The sequence below is a fragment of the Siphateles boraxobius genome, unplaced genomic scaffold (genome assembly GCF_051911475.1).
Source record: "Siphateles boraxobius isolate OS27281-9 unplaced genomic scaffold, OSU_SipBor_1 30, whole genome shotgun sequence".
Classification (NCBI taxonomy): domain Eukaryota; kingdom Metazoa; phylum Chordata; class Actinopteri; order Cypriniformes; family Leuciscidae; genus Siphateles; species Siphateles boraxobius.
In genome coordinates, this window is record NW_027508920.1 from 7,494,682 (window position 1) to 7,519,364 (window position 24,683).

General features: G+C 33.8%; 1 long non-coding RNA gene across 1 annotated transcript in view; it reads right to left on the bottom strand.

Moving 5' to 3' along the window:
- Positions 1-18,605, bottom strand: part of LOC143757232 (uncharacterized) — a 322,258-nt gene extending 303,653 nt beyond the window's left edge. Inside the window, exon 1 of the long non-coding RNA XR_013210451.1 lies at positions 18,591-18,605. This is a non-coding gene — a long non-coding RNA (uncharacterized LOC143757232). The remainder of the gene's footprint in view (positions 1-18,590) is intronic.
- Between the last annotated feature and the right edge of the window lie 6,078 nt (positions 18,606-24,683).

The window sequence follows — 24,683 nt, forward strand, 5'->3', positions numbered from 1 at the left end:
GCATGTCATTGGACATGATCCGACGTCTTAAAGTGACAGTGGCAATAAACCTAATGCGGTCCGTGTCCTTAATTTTGATCAAGCAACAAAAGAAAAAGAGAAAAGCATTCACTGTTTGTTAATAGCTTTAATAAGGATTAATTATATTTAATTCATACAAATAAATATGTCTGCTTGAAAGAATAAAGAATGATGTGTAAGTAGTTATAAGGAATGAATATATCATTCCTTGTAAAGAAGACTGTGTTGTACTTTAGGAAAAGTGGTTTTATTTCAGCATTTTTTTATTTAACAGCAGTTAAATCTGTATCTGTATTGCATGTTCAAACTTAAAAATCATTCATATTAATAGGTTAATAGATGTTTTCTCCGGGAGTATATGGGTTTGGAAATTTTAGAGAAATTCTAAATTAATGCATTACAATTGAACTAAACCCATTATATTTTAGTCGACTAAATCTACTGTAGATTTAGTCGACTAAAATGTTATTGTATTTCGTCGACTAAAACTAGACTAAAACTAAAACAATTCAGATGACTAAAATATGACTAAAACTAAATGGCATTTTAGTCAAAAGACTAAGACTAAAACTAAATCAAAATTTGCTGACAAAATTAACACTGCATAGCAACCACCCAAAAAAGCCTAGAACACCATAGCAACCACCCAGAACACCCTAGCAACTGCCTAGCAACCAACCAGTACACCCTAGCAACCACCCAGAACACCCTAGCAACTAATATAAACTTCAAACTACTTTAAAATTCAAACTTATTTAAACTTTAAACTAATTTAAACTATAAACTAATTTAAACTTCAAACTACTTTAAACTTCAAAATAATTTACATTTTAAACTAATTTACATATTAAACTAATGTAAACTTCAAACTACTTTAAACTTCTTTAAACTTTCTGGTCCAAACTTTCACAAGCCAACTTAAAGTTTGTCTCGACGAACTTTTTCTAGTTATTATTATTATTATTTTTATTACCACTAAAATTTTTGACTCTAACTCCTCCTAGAGCTTTAACTCTACAAACTCCAAACTCGGCTCAGACACTCAGACTGTTCTGACTTAGTGTGCTATATCTTTTCTAACTGATCAGACTTACGGTTTTCCTAAAAATGACGATCAAACTCGGGAAAAACTCCCATTGACTTAACATTGCGGAATGTTCAGACTTTCAAACTGGCCAACTGTCAAAAATTCAAATCTAAACTCCTTGAAGCCCTAGACTGAATCAAACTGCCATTCTATATACTATGAGCCATTGAGACTCATTTAAACTAATAAACTAATCTATCTATGACACTTTTCTATCTACACTTAAACTATTAAACTCATAATAAATTAATAAACTCTAAACTTGAACTCTTAGACTCATTTAAACTTATAAACTTTAAACTCATAAACTCGTACACTTATAAACTCATACACTTATAAACTCATGAACTCTTACTCATTTAAACTTATAAACTCTAAACTCATAAACTCGTACACTTATAAACTCATGAATTCAGACACTTATGAACTCATGAATTCATAATCTTATGAACTCATACACTTATGAACTCATGAATTCATACACTTATGAACTCAAACTCATGAATGAATAAACTCTGAACTCTCACTCATTTAAACTTAAAAACTCATAAACTCGTACACTTATAAACTCATGAATTCATAAACTTATGAACTCATGAAATCATAAACTCATAAACTCGTACACTTATAAACTCATGAATTCATACTTATGAACTCATGAATTCATAAACTTATGAACTCTTAAACTCATAAATGAATAAACTCTGAATTCTTACTCATTTGGTAAATGGTAAATGGACTGCATTTATATAGCGCTTTCACAGACCGAATGGCCACCAAAGCGCTTTACATAGTTGCCTCACATTCACCCATTCATACACACATTCATACACCGACGGCGGTGTCAGCCATGCAAGGCGCCACCCAGCTCGTCGGGAGCAGTTGGGGTTAGGTGTCTTGCTCATGGACACCTCGACACTTGGTCAGGTGGAACCGGGGATTGAACGACCAACCTTTAGGTTTGTAGATAACCTACATGAACCACTGAGCCACTGCCACCCCTGCCACTCATTTAAACTTATAAACTCTAAACTCATAAACTCGTACACATAAACTCATAAACTTATAAACTAATGAATTCATACACTTATGAATTTTCATAAATTCATACACTTATGAACTTTTAAATTCATAAATAGTTCACCATAGCAACCACCCATAACACCCTAGCAACTGCCTAGCAACCACCCAAAATACCATACAACACCCTAGCAACACCATAACAACCACCCAAATACCATAGAATACCCTAGCAACACCATAGCAACCACCCAGAACACCCTAGCAACTGCCGAGCAACCACCCAAAATACCTTAAAACACCCTAGCAACACCATAGCAACCACCCAAAATAGCCTAGAACACCCTAGCAACACCACAGCAACCACCCAGCACACCCTAGCAACTGCCTAGCAACCACCCATAACACCCTAGCAACCACCCAAAATACCTTAAAACACCCTAGCAACACCATAGCAACCACCCAAAATACCCTAGAACACCCTAGCAACCACCAGAACACCATAGCAACGACCCAGAACACCATAGCATCCACCCAAAATACCTTAAAACATCCTAGCAACACCATAGCAACCACCCAAAAAAGCCTAGAACACCATAGCAACCACCCAGAACACCCTAGCAACTGCCTAGCAACAACCCAGAACACCCTAGCAACCACCCAAAAAGCGTTAGAACACCCTAGCAACACCATAGCAACCACCCAGAACACCCTAGCAACCACCCAAAATACCTTAAAACACCCTAGCGACACGATAGCAACCACCCAGAATAACCTAGCAACTGCCTAGCAACCACCCATAACACCCTTGCAACCACCCAAAATACCTTAAAACACCCTAGCAACACCATAGCAACCACCCAAAATAGCCTAGAACACCCTAGCAACACCATAGCAACCACCCAGAACACCCTAGCAACTGCCTAGCAACCACCCATAACACCCTAGCAACCACACAAAATACCTTAAAACACCCTAGCAACACCATAGAAACCTCCCAGAACACCCTAGCAACTGCCTAGCAACCACCCAGAACACCCTGGCAACCACCCAAAATACCTTAAATCACCCTAGCAACACCATAGCAACCACCCAAAATACCCTAGAACACCATAGCAACACCATAGCAACCACCCAGAACACCCTAGCAACCACCCAAAATACCTTAAAACGCACTAGCAACACCCTAGCAACCACCCAAAATACCTTAAATCACCCTAGCAACACCATAGCAACCACCCAAAATACCATAGAACACCCTAACAACACCCTAGAAACCACCAGAACACCCTAGAAACTGTCTAGCAACCACCCAAAATACCTTAAATCACCCTAGCAACTCCATAGCAACCACCCAGAACACCCTAGCAACCACCCAAAATACCTTAAAACATCCTAGCAACACCATAGCAACCACTCAAAATACCCTAGAACACCCTAACAACACCCTAGCAACCACCAGAACACCCTAGCAACTGTCTAGCAACCACCCAGAACACCCTAGCAACTACCCAAAATACCTTAAATCACCCTAGCAACACCATAGCAACCACCCATAACACCCTAGCAACTACCCAAAATACCTTAAATCACCCTAGCAACACCATAGCAACCACCCAGAACACCCTAGCAACTGCCTAGCAACCACCCAGAACACCCTGGCAACCACCCAAAATACCTTACAACACCCTAGCAACACCATAGCAACCACCCAGAACACCCTAGCAACTAATATAAACTTCAAACTACTTTAAAATTCAAACTAATTTAAACTTTAAACCAATTTAAACTATAAACTAATTAAAACTTCAAAATACTTTAAACTTTAAACTAATTTAAACTTCTAACTACTTTTAACTTTAAACTAATTTGAACTAATTTAAACTTTAAACTAATTTAAACTATAAACTAATTTAAACTTCAAAATACTTTAAACTTCAAACTAATTTACATATTAAACTAATGTAAACTTCAAACTACTTTAAACTTCTTTAAACTTTCTGGTCCAAACTTTCACAAGCCAACTTAAAGTTTGTCTCGACGAACTTTTTCTAGTTAAGTTGGCTTGTGAGAGCCAACTTACTGAAATCCTATTTAAACTTATTATTATTATTATTCTTTTTATTACCACTAAAATTTTTGACTCTAACTCCTCCTAGAGCTTTAACTCTACAAACTCCAAACTCGGCTCAGACACTCAGACTGTTCTGACTTAGTGTGCTATATCTTTTCTAACTGATCGGACTTACGGTTTTCCTAAAAATTACGATCAAACTCGGAAAAAACTCCCATTGACTTAACATTGCGGAATGTTCAGATTTTCAAACTCCCCAACTGTCAAAAATTCAAATCTAAATACCTTGAAGCCCTAGACTCAATCAAACTGCCATTCTATACACTATATGAGCCATTGAGACTCATTTAAACTAATAAACTCATCTAACTATTGCACTTATCTATCTAATCTTAAACTCATAATAAATTAATAAACTCTAAACTTGAACTCTAACTGTGCGTTCACACCGGACGCGAATAGCGCGTCAAATTCGCGTCTACCGCGTCTAGTTTGACGCTTGACCACTTTGTGTTAATTCGCGTGTGAAGAGTGAAACTGACGCGCGTAAAAACAAAAGTTTGAAGCGAAAATTACGCGCGTCACGCTCGTCAGAATCGAAACCCGTTGGCGGCCATCTTTTTTATGTTGATCGAGCATTCACCGGAGAGTCACCCCTCTGTATTTGCTCTGGAGAGCAGAACGGCGGCGTAGGGGTAATCGTCGCCGTATTTGTGTCCATCAGACCCTTCGAAGGCGAACCCAGTGTGGCGAGTTTCACCATGACGGCGGCTTTCAGCGGTACTTCCGCCTGTCCCGCGCCCAGCTTGATGACCTGTTGTCCCGCATCGGAGCGAGGATCACCCTCGCCCTCATCCACCTAATCTGTCATTTATTTTTGTTTTGATGATAAATGGAGCATGCCTCCAAAAGTGATTAATCTGTCCTGTGATTTTTCTCTCTCTCTCGAACAACACTGTCCAGACACGAACTTATGCAGTATGTTGGTTGTCTTTACATTAATAATATTTCATATATCTAAATATGGATTAAATAGCATTCAATACAAAATGAATATGTCTCATATATTGAAATCAAGTTTTATGTGATAAAATATTTGCTTTGTTGTGCATTAGAACCAGTCATATTACAAAATAATTTATTGAAGCCTCCCGATACTTCACCACATGACAGCAGCATGCAGCTAGGCTCCGGATTGGTTAACGCGGCGCGAATTGACGCAGAAGTTCAGATTTTTCAACTCGGGCGGCAGACGCGAATTCGCGTCAAACGCGTGAATGCACAAATAGCACTAACTAAATCATTCGCGCGTAACGCGCTTAACGCGCCAGCCGCTTAATTCGCGCCATTCGCGCGAACTTGACGCGCGAATGAGGCGAATTCGCGTCTACCGCGCCGCGCTCTACGCCTCATTCGCGCCGCAGGAATTTTTCACGCGCGTAACGCGTCTTTGCATTGACTTAACATTGAAATCACTCGCGCCTGACGCGCTATTCGCGTCCGGTGTGAACGCACCATTAGACTCATTTAAACTTATAAACTCTAAACTCATAAACTCATAGCAACTGCCTAGCAACCACCCAAAATACCTCAAAACACCCTAGCAACACCATAGCAACCACCCAAAATAGCCTAGAACACCCTAGCAACACCATAGCAACCACCCAGAACACCCTAGCAACCACCCAAAATACCTTGCAACACCCTAGCAACCACCCAAAATAGCCTTAAGCACACTAGGAACACCATAGCAACCCCCAGAACACCCTAGCAACTGCCTAGCAACCTCTCAGAATGCCCTAGCAACCACCTAAAATACCTTAAAACACCCTAGCAACACCCTAGCAACCAAGCAAAATACTCTAGAACACCATAGCAACACCATAGCAACCACCCAAAATACCTTACAACACCCTAGCAACTGCCTAGCAACCACCTAGAACACCCTAGCAACCACCCAAAATGCCTTACCAACCACCCAGCAACCACCAGAACACCTTGGCAGCCCACTAGAAACACCCTAGCAACCTTAAATTACTTTAAACTACTTTAAACTTTATACTATTTAAAACTTTAAACTAAGTTAAACTACTTTAAACTATTTTAAACTTTAAACTAATTTAAACTTTAAAATAATTTAAACTTCAAACTACTTTAAAATTCAAACTAATTTAAACTTCAAACTACTTTAAACTTCAAACTAATTTAAACTTCAAACTACTTTAAACTTCTTTAAACTTTCTGGTCCAAACTTTCACAAGCCAACTTAAAGTTTGTCTCGACGAACTTTTTCTAGTTATTATTATTCTTCTGAGCGGTAAAATTTCTGACTCTAACTCCTCCTAGAGCTTTAAGTCCACATACTCCAAACTCGGCTCAGACACTCAAACTGTTCTGACTCGAGTTGCTATATCTTTTCTAACTGATCGGACTTACGGTTTTCTTAAATATTAATATTAAAACTCATAAAAATCCCATTGACTTTCATTGCAACAGTTCAAATTGAGCCAAGACTACGGTGGCCCAGTAGTGCACAACAAATAAACTCAAATCTAAACTCCTTGAAACCTAGACTCAATTAAACTACCATTCTATATGTACTAATGAACTTATCTATCTATCTATCTATCTATCTATCTATCTATCTATCTATCTATCTATCTATCTATCTATCTATCTATCTCTATCTATCTATCTATCTATCTATCTATCTATCTATCTATCTATCTAATAATCTATCTTTCTTTCTAACTAATCTTTCTTCCTTTCTTTCTAACTAATCTTTCTTTCTTTCTAACAAATCTCTTTCTTTCCTTCTAACTAATCTTTCTTTCTTTCTAACTAATCTATCTTTTTTCTTTCTAAGTAATCTTTCTTTCTTTCTAACTAATCTTTTTTCTTTCTAACTAATCTTTTTTCTTTCTAACTAATCTATCTTTTTTTCTTTCTAACTAATCTATCTTTCTTTCTAACTAATCTATCTTTCTTTCTTTCTAACTAATCTATCTTTCTTTCTTTCTTTCTTTCTTTCTTTCTTTCTTTCTTTCTTTCTTTCTTTCTAACTAATCTACCTTTCTTTCTTTCTTGCTAGCTAATCTATCTTTCTTTCTAACTGATCTATCTTTCTTTCTTTCTAACTAATCTTTCTTTCTAACTTATCTATCTTTCTTTCTAACTAAAATGTCTTTCTTTCTTTATAGCTAATCTTTCTTTATAACTAATCTATTTTTCTTTCTTTCTTTCTAAATAATCTATCTTTCTTTCTTTCTAACTAATCTATCTTTTTTCTTTCTAACTAATCTATCTTTTTTTCCTTCTAACTAATCTTTCTTTCTAACTAATCTATCTTTCTTTCTTTCTAAATAATCTATCTTTCTTTCTAACTAATGTTTTTCTTTCTTTCTTACTAATCTTTCTTTCTTTCTACCTAATCTATCTTTTTCTTTCTAAAAAATCTATCATTTTTTCTTTCTAATGAATGTATCTTTCTTTCTTTCTTTCTAACTAATCTATCTTTCTTTCTAGCTAATATTTATTTTTTCTTTCTAACTAATCTTTCTTTCTAACTAATCTATCTATCTTTCTTTCTTTCTAAATAATCTAACTAATCCATCTTTTTTCTTTCTAACTAATCTATCTTTCTTTCTAACTAATCTATCTTTCTTTCTTTCAAACTAATCTTTCTTTCTTTCTAACTAACTAATCTATGGTTCTTTCTAACTAATCTATCTTTCTTTATAACTAATCTATCTTTCTTTCTTTCAAACTAATCTTTCTTTCTTTCTAACTAACTAATCTTTCTTTCTTTCAAACTAATCTATCGTTCTTTCTAACTAATCTTTCTTTCTAACTGATCTATCTTTCTTTCTAACTAATCTATCTTTCTTTCTAACTAATCTATCTTTCTTTCTAACTAATCTATCTTTTTTTCTTTCAAACTAATCTTTCTTTCTTTCTAACTAACTAATATATCATTCTTTCTCCCTAACTAATCTATCGTTCTTTCTAACTAATCTTTCTTTCTAACTAATCTTTCTTTCTAACTGATCTATCTTTCATTCTAACTAATCTTTCTTTCTTTCTTTCTAACTAATTTATCTTTCTTCCTTTCTTTCTAACTAATCTATCTTTCCTTCTTTCTAACTAATCAATGTTTCTAATTCTTTCTAACTTATCTTTCTTTCTTTTTTCTTTCTAAATAATCTTTCTTTCTTTCTAACTATTCTTTCTTTCATTCTAACTAAACTTTCTTTCTTTCTTTTTCTTTCTAATTAATCTAACTAATCCATTTTTCTTTCTTTCTAACTTATCCATCTTTCTTTCTAACTAATCCATCTTTCTTTTTTCTAACTTATCCATCTTTCTTTCTTTCTAACTAATCCTTCTTTCTTTCTTTCTTTCTTTCTTTCTTTCTTTCTTTCTTTCTTTCTTTCTACCTAATCTTTCTTTCTAACCTCTCTATCTTTCTTTCTTTCTAACTAATCTTTATTTCTTTCTAACTAATCTTTCATACTTTCTAACTATTCTTTCTTTCTTTCTAACTAATCTTTTTCATGAATTTGAACTTATGAACTCATGAATTTATACAATTGTGAATTTTCCTAAATTCATACACTTATGAACTTTTAAATTCATAAATAGTTCACCATAGCAACCACCCAGAACACCCTAGCAACCACCCAAAATACCTTACAACACCCTAGCAACACCATAGTAACCACCCAGAACACCCTAGCAACTGCCTAGCAACCACCCAAAACACCCTAGCAACCACCCAGAACACATTAAAACACCCTAGCAACACCATAGCAACCACCCAGAACACCCTAGCAATCGCCTAGCAACCACACAGAACACCCTAGCAACCATCCAGAACACCCTAGCAACTGCCTAGCAACCACCCAAAATACCTTACAACACCATAGCAACCACACAAACTACCATAGAACACCCTAGCAACACCATAGCAACCACCCAAAACACCATAGCAACTGCCTAGCAACGACCCAAAATACCTTAAAACACCCTAGCAACACCATAGCAACCAACCAAAATAGCCTAGAACACCATAGCAACACCATAGCAACCACCAAGAACACCATAGAACACCCAAGCAACCATCTAGAACACCCTAGCAACCGCCTAGCAACTACCCAGAACACCCTAGCAACTGCCTAGCAACTACCCAGAACAACTTAAAACACCCTAGCAACACCATAGCAACCACCCAGAACACCCTAGCAACTGCCTGGCAACCACTCAGAACACCCTAGCAACCACCCAAAATACCTCAAAACACCCTAGCAACACCATAGCAACCACCCAAAATAGCCTAGAACACCCTAGCAACACCATAGCAACCACCCAGAACACCCTAGCAACCACCCAAAATACCTTAAAACACCCTAGCAACACCCTAGCAACCACCCAAAATAGCCTTAAGCACACTAGGAACACCATAGCAACCCCCAGAACACCCTAGCAACTGCCTAGCAACCTCTCAGAATGCCCTAGCAACCACCTAAAATACCTTAAAACACCCTAGCAACACCCTAGCAACCAAGCAAAATACTCTAGAACACCATAGCAACACCATAGCAACCACCCAAAATACCTTACAACACCCTAGCAACTGCCTAGCAACCACCTAGAACACCCTAGCAACCACCCAAAATGCCTTACCAACCACCCAGCAACCACCAGAACACCTTGGCAGCCCACTAGAAACACCCTAGCAACCTTAAATTACTTTAAACTACTTTAAACTTTAAACTATTTAAAACTTTAAACTAAGTTAAACTACTTTAAACTATTTTAAACTTTAAACTAATTTAAACTTTAAAATAATTTAAACTTCAAACTACTTTAAAATTCAAACTAATTTAAACTTCAAACTACTTTAAACTTCTTCAAACTTTCTGGTCAAAACTTCAAACTACTTTAAAATTCAAACTAATTTAAACTTCAAACTACTTTAAACTTCTTTAAACTTTCTGGTCCAAACTTTCACAAGCCAACTTAAAGTTTGTCTCGACGAACTTTTTCTAGTTATTATTATTCTTCTGAGCGGTAAAATTTCTGACTCTAACTCCTCCTAGAGCTTTAAGTCAACATACTCCAAACTCGGCTCAGACACTCAAACTGTTCTGACTCGAGTTGCTATATCTTTTCTAACTGATCGGACTTACGGTTTTCTTAAATATTAATATTAAAACTCGTAAAAATCCCATTGACTTTCATTGCAACAGTTCAAATTGAGCCAAGACTACGGTGGCCCAGTAGTGCACAACAAATAAACTCAAATCTAAACTCCTTGAAACCTAGACTCAATTAAACTACCATTCTATATGTACTAATGAACTTATCTATCTATCTATCTATCTATCTATCTATCTATCTATCTATCTATCTATCTATCTATCTATCTATCTATCTAACTAATCTTTCTTCCTTTCTTTCTAACTAATCTTTCTTTCTTTCTAACAAATCTCTTTCTTTCCTTCTAACTAATCTTTCTTTCTTTCTAACTAATCTATCTTTTTTCTTTCTAAGTAATCTTTCTTTCTTTCTAACTAATCTTTTTTCTTTCTAACTAATCTTTTTTCCTTCTATCTAATCTATCTTTTTTTCTTTCTAACTAATCTATCTTTCTTTCTTTCTAACTAATCTATCTTTCTTTCTTTCTAACTAATCTATCTTTCTTTCTTTCTAACTAATCTATCTTTCTTTCTTTCTTTCTTTCTAACTAATCTACCTTTCTTTCTTTCTTGCTAGCTAATCTATCTTTCTTTCTTTCTAACTGATCTATCTTTCTTTCTTTCTAACTAATCTTTCTTTCTAACTTATCTATCTTTCTTTCTAACTAAAATGTCTTTCTTTCTTAATAAGTAATCTATTTTTCTTTCTTTCTAAATAATCTATCTTTCTTTCTTTCTAACTAATCTATCTTTTTTCTAGAACACCCTAGCAACCGCCTAGCAACTACCCAGAACACCCTAGCAACTGCCTAGCAACTACCCAGAACAACTTAAAACACCCTAGCAACACCATAGCAACCACCCAGAACACCCTAGCAACTGCCTGGCAACCACCCAGAACACCCTAGCAACCACCCAAAATACCTCAAAACACCCTAGCAACACCATAGCAACCACCCAAAATAGCCTAGAACACCCTAGCAACACCATAGCAACCACCCAGAACACCCTAGCAACCACCCAAAATACCTTAAAACACCCTAGCAACACCCTAGCAACCACCCAAAATAGCCTTAAGCACACTAGGAACACCATAGCAACCCCCAGAACACCCTAGCAACTGCCTAGCAACCTCTCAGAATGCCCTAGCAACCACCTAAAATACCTTAAAACACCCTAGCAACCAAGCAAAATACTCTAGAACACCATAGCAACACCATAGCAACCACCCAAAATACCTTACAACACCCTAGCAACTGCCTAGCAACCACCTAGAACACCCTAGCAACCACCCAAAATGCCTTACCAACCACCCAGCAACCACCAGAACACCTTGGCAGCCCACTAGAAACACCCTAGCAACCTTAAATTACTTTAAACTACTTTAAACTTTAAACTAAACTTTAAACTAATTTAAACTTTAAAATAATTTAAACTTCAAACTACTTTAAAATTCAAACTAATTTAAACTTCAAACTACTTTAAACTTCTTCAAACTTTCTGGTCAAAACTTCAAACTACTTTAAAATTCAAACTAATTTAAACTTCAAACTACTTTAAACTTCTTTAAACTTTCTGGTCCAAACTTTCACAAGCCAACTTAAAGTTTGTCTCGACGAACTTTTTCTAGTTATTATTATTCTTCTGAGCGGAAAAAAATCTGACTTTAACTCTCTGGGGTCGAGAAACGCGCCGGCGCGTTTTGCTGTTTTTTTTTCCACATAGCAGCAACATAGACTTAAAATACTCTGTCATTTTTGGTCATATAAATAAAATCAATACATGATTATAAACTATAGAGGGTCTTCTTTTTTTTGTGTAAACTCACATTGACATCAAAACCGTGTGTTTTTGTAAAATAAAGAAAATAAACAAGGTGCGCTTTCAGCTCACTCTGTCTCCGCAAAAATCTTTCTGAAACAAGTCCGGAAAATGAACTGAAACTCAGCTAATGCTTATCACACAAACATGAAACATATGTCTAAAGAAAGCTTTAAATGTGTACTTTTAAATAAACCAATTCACATTTAAAACAAATATTCTCCTGCAATGTAATCTGTATGAAACTAAAGAGAAGTACAGTTTCTCCTGTCTCAGCTAATTATCGTTAATGTGTTCACACCCACTCGCAGAGCGCGCTATTCATAAGATAATGTGTTGAGGCGATCTATGCAAAATAGATAAACGCCCCCCAGGTAAATGCCTTAAAAGCAGCAAGTTCCATCATTCATTCACTTTCCTGCGCGTTTGGAAGATGGCACGCTACACCGGCGAAGAAGCTCTTCAGCTCGTCCTGGATAGTGACGACGACTTCACATTTTCCTCAGAAGAAGAGCGGGACTCCGATGAGGAACGTTTGTATTTTGAAGAGCGACTTGATCCAGCCGTGGATACAATTTCGGATGAGTAAGTCTTTTAGTTTAACTTACATTAGTTGACAAGCTATTTTGTATAAACATGTACATATTTTACTGGTTGGACTATTTCCAGACTTGCCATCCAGTATTGAAATTTAAAATATATCTTAATAGGTCGCTTTTAGTTACGTTTAAATTGTCTAGACTATGCTATACGCTGTATGATATGAAAAATTATATGTACAAAATATTATGTATGTTTAGATTATATTTTTGACTATAGTGTTTATGCTGCATCATTTTACTATAGTGCTGCTGCTGCCTCACTTGACTATAGTGTTGCATCATTTGACTATAGTGTTTATGCTACCTCATTTGACTATAGTGTTGCATCATTTGACTATAGTGTTTATGCTGTCTCATTTGACTATAGTGTTGCATCATTTGACTATAGTGTTTATGCTGCCTCATTTGACTAGTGTTTATTTTGCCTCATTATCATCAACGAAGCGTGTGCTCGCTAATATCTGTTGTAAATGTGCTGAAATGTGTAAATATGCCCGGTTGATGAAGTGCACAAATGTGTTTGCGGTGTGCTATCTCCGGTAATGGCCCATTGACACGCATATACAGCCATTATTCACATCAGTTATTTATATAGGCTAATGGTACTATACTTGGAAATATTTATGTAATAATAGTTTTCAACTTTTTTTTAAAGGAATGTAGCTGCATTACTACCTTCACCTGCAACTCGTAGGGCGCACAGCAACACAGTTGGAAATCAGAAAGAGTAAGTACATACAGTATTTATCCACTATTTTACAGATGTTAGTTCAATTTTGTTTATATACTTAGTGATGATACAACATGAGCTTGTATGACTTTATTATTTATTTTTGGAGGTTGGTTGATAAGGTTACATATGGTTTCTTTGTGTTATCAGCACGCTAATGCCCATCAGTTATGCATGTGCTGAAATAGTAGCTTACTCTATAAAATATATGATAATAATAGTTTTCAACTTTTTTTGAAAGGAATGTAGGTTGCTCACTCTCACCTTCAACTGGAACTCGCACTAGGAGGGTGCGCAGCAACACCGGTGGAAATCAGAAAGAGTAAGTACATATTTACCCACTATTTTACAGATGTTAGTTCAATTTTGTGTATATACTAAATGTATATGTGCCTGTGTGGCTTTGCAAAAATTATTGTTGTTATGCATGCACAAAATTACAATTAGTGATTGGTAATGTTAATATGAAAGAGCTTATTTTCTGTTGTTTTATCAACATGTTGATTGCCCATCAGTTATGCATGTCCTGGTATAGTACTTTGTTCAACCTTTATTAATATTAATATTTTTATAGGAATGTGGTAGCATCACTCTCACCTTTACCTGCAACTCGCACTGGGAGAGCACGCAACAGGAGTCGTTCAGTTTTGAGAACAATTGAAAATGATACTTAGTAAGTACACTTATTCCCTTCCTTTCAGATATTAGTATAATTCTGTTTACGTATTCCGGTTTTACATAGTCCATACAAAAATCATGTTTCTGTATGGCTTTACAAAAAAAATTGTTGTCAATGTCTGGGCATTATTACTTTTAGTGATTGAAATACAGTTTTTTTGTGTAATAAACATGCTCACAGTTGTTTGTTTGTTTTACAGCTATAAAGATGATGGTGATCATCAGACACCCGTTGCAAAGAGGGCCAAGACAAAGATTCAGACAAGCAATGAGCAGTCCACTCTGTCATGGAAAACAGAGACTGACATTGATATGGTTCCACAGACTCTGAGATTCCTGCCTGCACAGGAACCTGGACCACAACTGAGTCCTGCTGACACACACACTCCACAGAGTCTCTTCAAAAAGTTTTTTTCTGAGAATGCCGTGTCAACTCTGTGCCACAACACCAATGCTCAGGCTGCTTGTGCAATTGCAAAGGGACGCAAATATAAATGGACTGATGTCAGCATCAGTGAGATGTACCGCTACATTGGGCTGGTGTTTTACATGGCCATGGTGAAGGTGAGCTCCATCAGGGACTACTGGCGGCAAGACAGTCTTTTCTCTTTGCCTTTTCCTGCCACAATCATGACAAGAGACCGATACCGCACCATTTCATGGAATGTGCACATGAGTCACCCTGATGCAGATAAGGAGAATGACAGAAAGAGGGGCACAGCTGAACATGACCGTCTTTTCAGGGTCAAACCTCTCATGGACACCATTCGTCATGCTTGTAAATCCATCTATCATCCTAAAAGAAACTTAGCTGTGGATGAAAGAATGGTGGCATGCAAAGCACACACAGGTATGACACTGTACATGAAAGCCAAGCCAACCAGATGGGGTTTTAAGCTGTTTGTTCTTGCAGACTCATCAAATGGATACACTGTGGACTTTTCTGTGTACACCGGAAAGAACAACTTTCCCACAGGCCAAGGACTGTCATATGATGCTGTAACATCTCTTTTGGACTGTAAAGTTTTAGGCTCTGGGTACCATGTGTACATGGACAATTTCTACACAAGCCCAAAGCTCCTAAAAGACTTGTTTGCAATGAAGTTTGGTGCATGTGGGACTTACAGGGACAACAGGAAAGACTGCCCTCGTGATGCAACTAATTCACTCTCAAAAAGATCAGCCAGGGGATCCATCAGGTGGATTCGGGATGGACCTCTTGTATTTGTGAAGTGGATGGACACACGAGAGGTATCTGTTTGTTCCACCATTCAGTCCGCTTATACTGGTGAGACTGTGCAGAGGAGGGTGAAAACACAAGATGCATGGAGGACAAAGACATTTCCATGTCCTGCACCTGTGACTGCCTACAACCAACACATGGGGGGCGTTGACCTGTCCGATCAGCTCTTACAGTACTACTCTGCACAGCACAAAACCATGAAGTGGTACAGAAAGATCTTTCTACACTTCTTGGACATTGCTGCCACCAATGCTTTCCTTATCCACAAAGAGCTATGTGGTACCATGACCCATAAAGAGTTCATGGAACAGCTTATTGCAGAGCTCTGTGGTGTGTCACAGAAAGTAGCACCAAAACAAACCAGTAGTGACCATATACCCATTCCAGGAGCTAAGCTGACCTCCGATACAAAGAATATTTCCACAGTTGGCCGCAAGAGCTGTGTGCTTTGCAAAGTACAGCTTGGTAAAAGGCAGGACACACCTTGGAAATGCCAGGCATGCAATGTTCACTTGTGTCTTCAGTTGAACATCCATCCATCTTTCTTTCTTTCTTTCTTTCTTTCTAACTAATCCATCTTTCTTTCTAAATAATCTATCTTTCTTTCTAACTAATATTTCTTTTTTCTAACAAATCCATCTTTCTTTCTAAATAATCTTTATTTCTTTCTAACTAATCTGTCTTTCTTTTTAACTAATATATCTATCTATCTATCCATCTATCTTATCTATCTATCTATCTATCTATCTATCTATCTATCTATCTATCTATCTATCTATCTATCTATCTATCTATCTATCTATCTTTCTATCTTTCTAACTAATCTATCTATCTTTCTTTCTAACTAATCTTTTTTTCTTTCTAACCAATCTATCTTTCTTTCTTTCTAACTAATCTATCTTTCTTACTAATCTCTTTCTTTCTTTCTTTCTAACTAATCTTTCTTTCTTTCTACTTAATCTGTCTATCTTTCTTTCTAACTAATCTATCTATCTTTCTTTCTAACTAATCTATCTTTCTTTCTCTTTCTTTCTTTCTAACTAATCTTTCTTTCTAACTAATCCATCATTCTTTCTTTCTTTCTAACTAATCCATCTTTCTTTCTAACTATTCTATCTATCTTTCTTTCTCTTTCTCACTTTCTTTCTAACTAATCTTTCTTTCTAACTAATCCATCATTCTTTCTTTCTTTCTAACTAATCCATCTTTCTTTCTAACTAATCTATCTATCTATCTTTCTTTCTAACTAATCTATCTATCTTTCTTTCTTTCTAACTAATCCATCTTTCTTTCTAACTAATCTATCTTTCTTTCTTTCTAATTAATCTTTCTTTCTAACTAATCTATCTTTTTTCTTTCTAACTAATCTATATTTTTTCTTTTTAACTAATCTATCTATCTTTCTTTATTTCTTTCTTACTAATCTTTCTTTCTTTCTAACTAATCTTTCTTTCTTTCTAACTAATCTATCTATCTTTCTTTCTAACTAATCTATCTTTCTTTCTTTCTAACTAATCTTTCTTTCTTTCTAACTAATATTTCTTTCTTTCTAACTAATCTATCTATCTTTCTTTCTTTCTAACTAATCTATCTATCTATCTATCTTTCTTTCTAACATATCCATCTTTCTTTCTAAATAATCCTTTCTTTCTTTCTAACTAATCATTTCTTTCTTTATTTCTTTCTTTCTAACAAATCCATCTTTCTTTCTAACTAATCCTTTCTTTCTTTCTAACTAATCTATTTTTCTTTATATCTAACTAATCTATCTTTCTTTCTTTCTAACTAATCTATCTTTTTTCTTTCTAACTAATCTTTCTATCTAATCTATCTTTCTTTCTTTACTATATCTTTCTTTCTTTCTTTCTTACTGATCTTTCTTTCAAATCGTTCTTTCTGTCTTTCTAACTAATCTTTCTTTCTATCTATCTTCTTTCTAACTAATCTTTCTTTCTATCTATCTTTCTAACTAATCTTTCTTTCTATCTATCTTTCAAACTAATCTTTCTTTCTAATCTATCTTTCTTTCTTTCTAACTAATCTTTCTTTCTTTCTAACAAATCTTTCTTTCATTGAAACTAATCTTTCTATCTATCTATTATTTATCCATCTTTTTAACCAATCATTTTCTTTCTTTCTAACTATTCTTTCTTTCTTTCTAACTAATCTTTCTTTCTTTCTTTCTTTCTACTTAATCTATCTTTCTTTCCAACTAATCTATCTTTCTTTCTTTCTAACTAATCTATCTTTCTTTCTCTTTCTTTCTTTCTTTCTAACTAATCTATCTTTCTTTCTTTCTAACTTATCTATCTTCCTTTCTTTCTAACTAATCTTTCTTTCTTTCTTTCTAACTAATCTTTATTTTTTTTCTAACTAATCCATCTTTCTTTCTAACTAATCTATCTTTCTTTCTTTCTAATTAATCTTTCTTTCTAACTAATCTATCTTTTTTCTTTCTAACTAATCTATATTTTTTCTTTTTAACTAATCTATCTATCTTTCTTTATTTCTTTCTTACTAATCTTTCTTTCTTTCTAACTAATCTTTCTTTCTTTCTAACTAATTTATCTATCTTTCTTTCTAACTAATCTATCTTTCTTTCTTTCTAACTAATCTTTCTTTCTTTCTAACTAATATTTCTTTCTTTCTAACAAATCTATCTATCTTTCTTTCTTTCTAACTAATGTATCTATCTATCTATCTATCTATCTATCTATCTATCTTTCTTTCTAACAAATCCATCTTTCTTTCTAAATAATCCTTTCTTTCTTTCTAACTAATCCTTTCTTTATTTATTTCTTTCTTTCTAACAAATCCATCTTTCTTTCTAACTAATCCTTTCTTTCTTTCTAACTAATCTATTTTTCTTTATATCTAACTAATCTATCTTTCTTTCTTTCTAACTAATCTATCTTTTTTCTTTCTAACTAATCTTTCTAACTAATCTATCTTTCTTTCTGTACTATATCTTTCTTTCTTTCTTTCTTACTGATCTTTCTTTCAAATCGATCTTTCTGTCTTTCTAACTAATCTTTCTTTCTATCTATCTTCTTTCTAACTAATCTTTCTTTCTATCTATCTTTCTAACTAATCTTTCTATCTATCTATCTTTCAAACTAATCTTTCTCTCTAATCTATCTTTCTTTCTTTCTAACTAATCTTTCTTTCTTTCTAACAAATCTTTCTTTCATTGAAACTAATCTTTCTATCTATCTATTATTTATCTATCTATTTAACCAATCATTTTCTTTCTTTCTAACTATTCTTTCTTTCTTTCTAACTAATCTTTCTTTCTTTCTTTTTTTCTACTTAATCTATCTTTCTTTCTAACTAATCTATCTATCTTTCTTTCTAACTAATCTATCTTTCTTTCTCTTTCTTTCTTTCTAACTAATCTATCTTTCTTTCTCTTTCTTTCTAACTTATCTATCTTCCTTTCTTTCGAACTAATCTTTCTTTCTTTCTTTCTAACTAATCTTTATTTTTTCTAACTAATCCATCTTTCTTTCTTTCTTTCTTTCTTTCTTTCTTTCTTTCTTTCTTTCTTTCTTTCTTTCTAACTAATCCATCTTTCTTTCTAACTAATCCATCTTTCTTTCTTTCTAACTAATCCATCTTTCTTTCTAACTAATCCATCTTTCTTTCTTTCTAACTAATCCATCTTTATTTCTTTCTAACTAATCCATCTTTCTTTCTAACTAATCTATCTATCTTTCTTTCTAACTAATCTATCTTTTTTCTTTCTAACTAATCTCTTTCTTTCTTTCTAACAAATCTTTCTTTCTTTCTTTCTTTCTCAATAATCTATCATTCTTTCATTCTAACAAATCTATCTTTCTTTCTTTCTAACTAATCTGTCTTTCTTTCATTCTAACAAATCTATCTTTCTTTCTTTCTAACTATTCTATCTTTCTTTCTTTCTAATTAATCTTTCTTTCTAACTAATCTATCTTTTTTCTTTCTAACTAATCTATATTTTTTCTTTTTAACTAATCTATCTTTCTTTCTTTCTTTCTTTCTTACTAATCTTTCTTTCTTTCTAACTAATCTATCTATCTTTCTTTCTAACTAATCTATCTTTCTTTCTAACTAATCTTTCTTTCTTTCTAACTAATATTTCTTTCTTTCTAACTAACTAATCTGTCTTTCTTTCTTTCTAACTAATCTATCTTTTTTCTTTCTAACTAATCTTTCTAACTAATCTATCTTTCTTTTTTAACTACTCTATCTTTCTTTCTTTCTTTCTTTCTAACTAATCTTTATTTCTATCTATCTTTCAAACTAATCTTTATTTCTATCTATCTTTCAAACTAATCTTTCTTTCTCTCTATCTTTCTAACTAATCTTTCTTCCTAATCTATCTTTCTTTCTTTCTAACTAATCTTTCTTTCTTTCTAACAAATCTTTCTTTCATTGAAACTAATCTTTCTATCTATTATTTATCTATCTTCTAACCAATCGTTTTCTTTCTTTCTAACTATTCTTTCTTTCTTTCTTTCTAACTAATCTTTCTTTCTTTCTTTCTATTTTTCTACTCAATCTATCTTTCTTTCTAACTAATCTATCTATCTTTCTTTCTAACTAATCTATCCTTCTTTCTCTTTCTTTCTTTCTAACTAATCTATCTTTCTTTCTCTTTCTTTCTTTCTAACTTATCTATCTTCCTTTCTTTCTAACTAATCTTTCTTTGTTTCTTTCTAAGTAATCTTTCTTTTTTTCTAACTAATCCATCTTTCTTTCTTTATTTCTTTCTAACTAATCCATCTTTCTTTCTAACTAATCCATCTTTCTTTCTTTCTAACTAATCTTTCTTTTTTCTAACAAATCCATCTTTCTTTCTAACTAATCTTTCTTTCTTTCTAACTAATCTATCTATCCTTCATTATTTCTAACTAATCTATCTTTCTTTCTTTCTAACTAATCTATCTGTCTTTCTTTCTAACTAATCTATCTTTCTTTCTTTCTAACTAATCTATCTTTCTTTCTTTCTAACTAATCTATCTATCTTTATTTCTTTCTAACTAATCTTTCTTTCTTTCCAACTAATCTATCTTTCTTTCTTTCTAACTAATGTTTCTTTCTTTCTAACTAATCTATCTTTCTTACTAATCTATTTCTTTCTTTCTAACTAATCTTGCTTTCTTTCTTTCTTTCTACTTAATCGATCTTTCTTTCTAACTAATCTATCTTTTTTTTCTAACTAATCTTTCTTTCTAACTAAGCTATCTTTCTTTCTCGTTCTTTCTTTCTAACTAATCTTTCTTTCTTTCTAACTAATCCATCTTTCTTTCTTTCTTTGTAACTAATCCATCTTTCTTTCTTTCCTTCTAACTAATCCATCTGTCTTTCTAACTAATCCATCTTTTTTCTTTCTAACTAATCTTTCTTTCTTTCTAACTAATCTATCTATCTTTCTTTGATTCTAAATAATCTTTCTTTCTTTCTAACTAATCTACCTTTCTTTCTAACTAATCTATCTTTCTTTCTTTCTAAGAAATCTATCTTTCTTTCTTTCTAACTAATCCATCTTTCTTTCTAACAAATCCATCTTTCTTTCTAACTAATTTTTCTTTCTTTCTTTCTAACTAATCTTTCTTTCTAACTAATCTTTCTTTCTTTCTAACTAATCTATCTTTCTTTCTTTCTAACTAATCTTTCTTTCTAACTAATATTTCTTTCTTTCTAACTAATCTATCTATCTTTCTTTCTTTCTAACTAATCCTTTCTTTCTTTCTTTCTTTCTTTCTAACAAATCCATCTTTCTTTCTAACTAATCCTTTCTTTCTTTCTAACTAATCCTTTCTTTCTTTCTAACTAATTTATTTTTCTTTCTATCTAACTAATCTTTATTTCTTTCTTTCTAACTAATCTATCTTTTTTCTTTCTAACTAATCTATCTTTTTTTCTTAACTACTCTATCTTTCTTTCTTTCTTACTGATCTTTCTTTCAAATCGATCTTTCTGTCTTTCTAACTAATCTTTCTTTCTATCTATCTTTCTTTCTAACTAATCTTTCTTTCTATTTATCTTTCTAACTAATCTTTCTAACTAATCTTTCTTTCTTTCTATCTATCTTTCTAACTAATCTTTCTTTCTAATCTATCTTTCTTTCTAACTAATCTTTCTTTCTAACTAATCTTTCTTTCATTGAAACTAATCTTTTTATCTATATATTATTCATCTATCTTTCTAACCAATCATTTTGTTTCTTTCTAACTATTCTTTCTTTCTCACTAATCCAACTATCAAACTTCAAACTATTTTAAACTTATTCAAACTCTCTGGTCCGGCTTTCTCAAGTCAACTTAAAGTTTGTCTCATCAAACTTTTTTTCTAGTTCTTCTTCTTCTTCTTCTTTTTCTTAACCAAAATTTTCTGACTCTAACTACTCCTAGAGTTTTAACTCTACAAACTCCAAACTCGGGTCAGACCTTTAGACTGTTCTGACTCGAGTTGCTATATCTTTTCAGACTGATTTGACTTTCAGCTTTAATATTAAAAAACATAAAAATCCCATTGACTTTCATTGCAACAGTTCAAATTGAGCCAAGGCTACGGTGGCCCAGTAGTGTAAAACACAAAAACTCAAATCTAAACTCCCTAAAGCCCTAGATTCAATTAAACAACCATTCTATATGTACTAATGAACTTATCTATCTATCTATCTATCTATCTATCTATCTATCTATCTATCTATCTATCTATCTGTCTATCTATCTATCAATTCAATTTAATTCAATTCAATTCAAATTTATTTGTATATCGCTTTCCACAATACACATTGTCTCAAAGCAGCTTTACAGAAAGTGCATTTCGGAAATGTACATAGAAAAATACAGTCAGTTAATCATGTATTAATTTATGGCATAACATATCGCCGGCTTTGAGTCGTCTCTTCACAGGCGTTGGGGCATCTGAAGTCTCCGTGAGAGGCTGAATACAAACTGGAGCTGACGAACGCTATTTACCTCGGGACTAGCGTCCCGAGATAACAGCAGAAAGGCAGATGGGAAATAATTAGCATAGCTGATGTTCATAATGTTAATGCATTCGAACTGATTCAGCAGTAGTAATAAAGGTTAAGCATTAAGTGAATGCTTGGTTAAAGAGATGCGTCTTTAATCTAGTTTTAAACTGGGACAGCGAGTCTGAGTCTCGAACAATATCAGGAAGGCTTTTCCAGAGTTTAGGAGCTAAATGTGAGAACGCCCTCCCTCCTTTAGTGGACTTAGATATCCTAGTAATGACCAGAAGCCTCGAATTTAGTGATCTTAAAGAGCGCGATGGATTGTATGGCGATAGAAGGTCTGTTAAATATACTGGAGCTAAACCATTTAGGGCTTTATTGGTCAGTAGGAATACTTTGTAATTGATACGTAACTTAATAGGTAACCAGTGTAGAGATGATAAAATAGGTGTTATATGATCATATTTTCTTGATCTAGTAAGAACTCTAGCGGCTGCATTTTGCACTAACTGTAGCTTGTTTATTGAGGATGCAGGACAACCAGCTAATAAAGCATTACAGTAATCTAGTCTCGAGGTCATGAATGCATGAACTAACTTTTCTACATCAGAAACAGATATCATGTTATGTAGCTTAGCAATGTTTCTAAGGTGGAAAAAGGCTGTTCTTGTAATATATGAAATATGATTTTCGAAAGTCAAGTTGCGGTCTAGTATAACACCCAGGTCTTTTACTGTAGTGGATAAAATAACATGACATCCTTCTAAATTAAAGTTGTATTGTAAGGGATTTTGTGGGTAGTTTTTTGGACCAATAAGTAGTACCTCCGTTTTATCTGAATTTAATAGCAGGAAATTACACGTCATCCAGCATTTTATATCATTTAGACACTCTGTCAATTTAGATAAGTTAGTGTTTTCATCTGGTCGTGATGAGATATATAATTGAGTGTCATCAGCATAACAGTGGAAATTAATTCCATGTTTTCTTATAATATTACCAAGTGGCAGCATGTATATTGAGAATAGCAGAGGGCCTAACACCGATCCTTGCGGCACTCCATAGTCTACTGACGTTATCTTTGATTTTTCCCCATTTAAACAGACAAAATGGTAACGGTCTGACAAGTACGATCTAAACCAGCTTAATGCCTGTCCCTGAACACCAGTGTAGTTTTGTAGTCGATCCAAGAGTATTTTATGATCTATAATGTCGAACGCAGCGCTAAGATCGAGTAGAACTAGTATTGAGATACAGCCTTGGTCAGAAGCTAAAAGTAAATAATTTGTAATTTTAACTAGCGCAGTTTCTGTGCTATGAAGCGGTCTGAATCCCGACTGGAATTTTTCATAGATATCACTTTTCTTGCAAGAAAGAGCACAATTGAGCGGACACAACTTTTTCTAGTATTTTAGACATAAATGGAAGATTTGAGATGGGTCTGTAATTTGCTAAGTTATTTGGATCTAATTGCGGTTTCTTAATGAGAGGTTTTATTACTGCCAGCTTGAATATTTTTGGAACATGACCTAAAAATAAAGATGAGTTTATGAGAATAATATTAAGAAGAGGCTCTTCCACTACAGGTAACACTTCTTTCAGTAGTTTAGTGGGTATTGGATCTAATAAACATGTTGTTGGTTTAGATGCAATGATAAGTTTATTTAGCTCTTCCTGTCCTATAGTTGTAAAGCGGTGTAGTTGTTCTAGAAGGGCCATAATTGAGGTTGAATCATAAGACATCATAGAGGATTGTATATTTACAATTGTGTTTCGGATGCTTTCTATTTTCTCATCGAAGTAATTCATAAAATCATTACTACTATATTGTAACGGAATATTTTGCTCTGGTGATGTTTGTTTATTTGTTAGTCTAGCCACGGTGTTGAATAAAAACCTTGGATTATTTTGGCTATTTTCTATTAGTTTGCGGAGATGCTCAGCCCTGGCTGCTTTTAGAGCCTTTTTATAACGTGACATACTGTCTTTCCACGCGATTCTAAAGACCTCTAAATTAGTTTGTTTCCATTTACGCTCTAAGTTACGAGTTTCTCTCTTGATTGCTCTATCTAATCTAATCTAATTATCTAATTCTTATTAGATAATCTAATTGGTGCAACAATATCTAGTGTACTAGAGAACATTGTGCTCAAACTGCTAGTCATTTCCTCTAGTTCATCTGTTTGTTTGGGTGCACTGAGCAGCTGAGATAGATCAGGTAAGCTATTTGAGAATCTATCTAT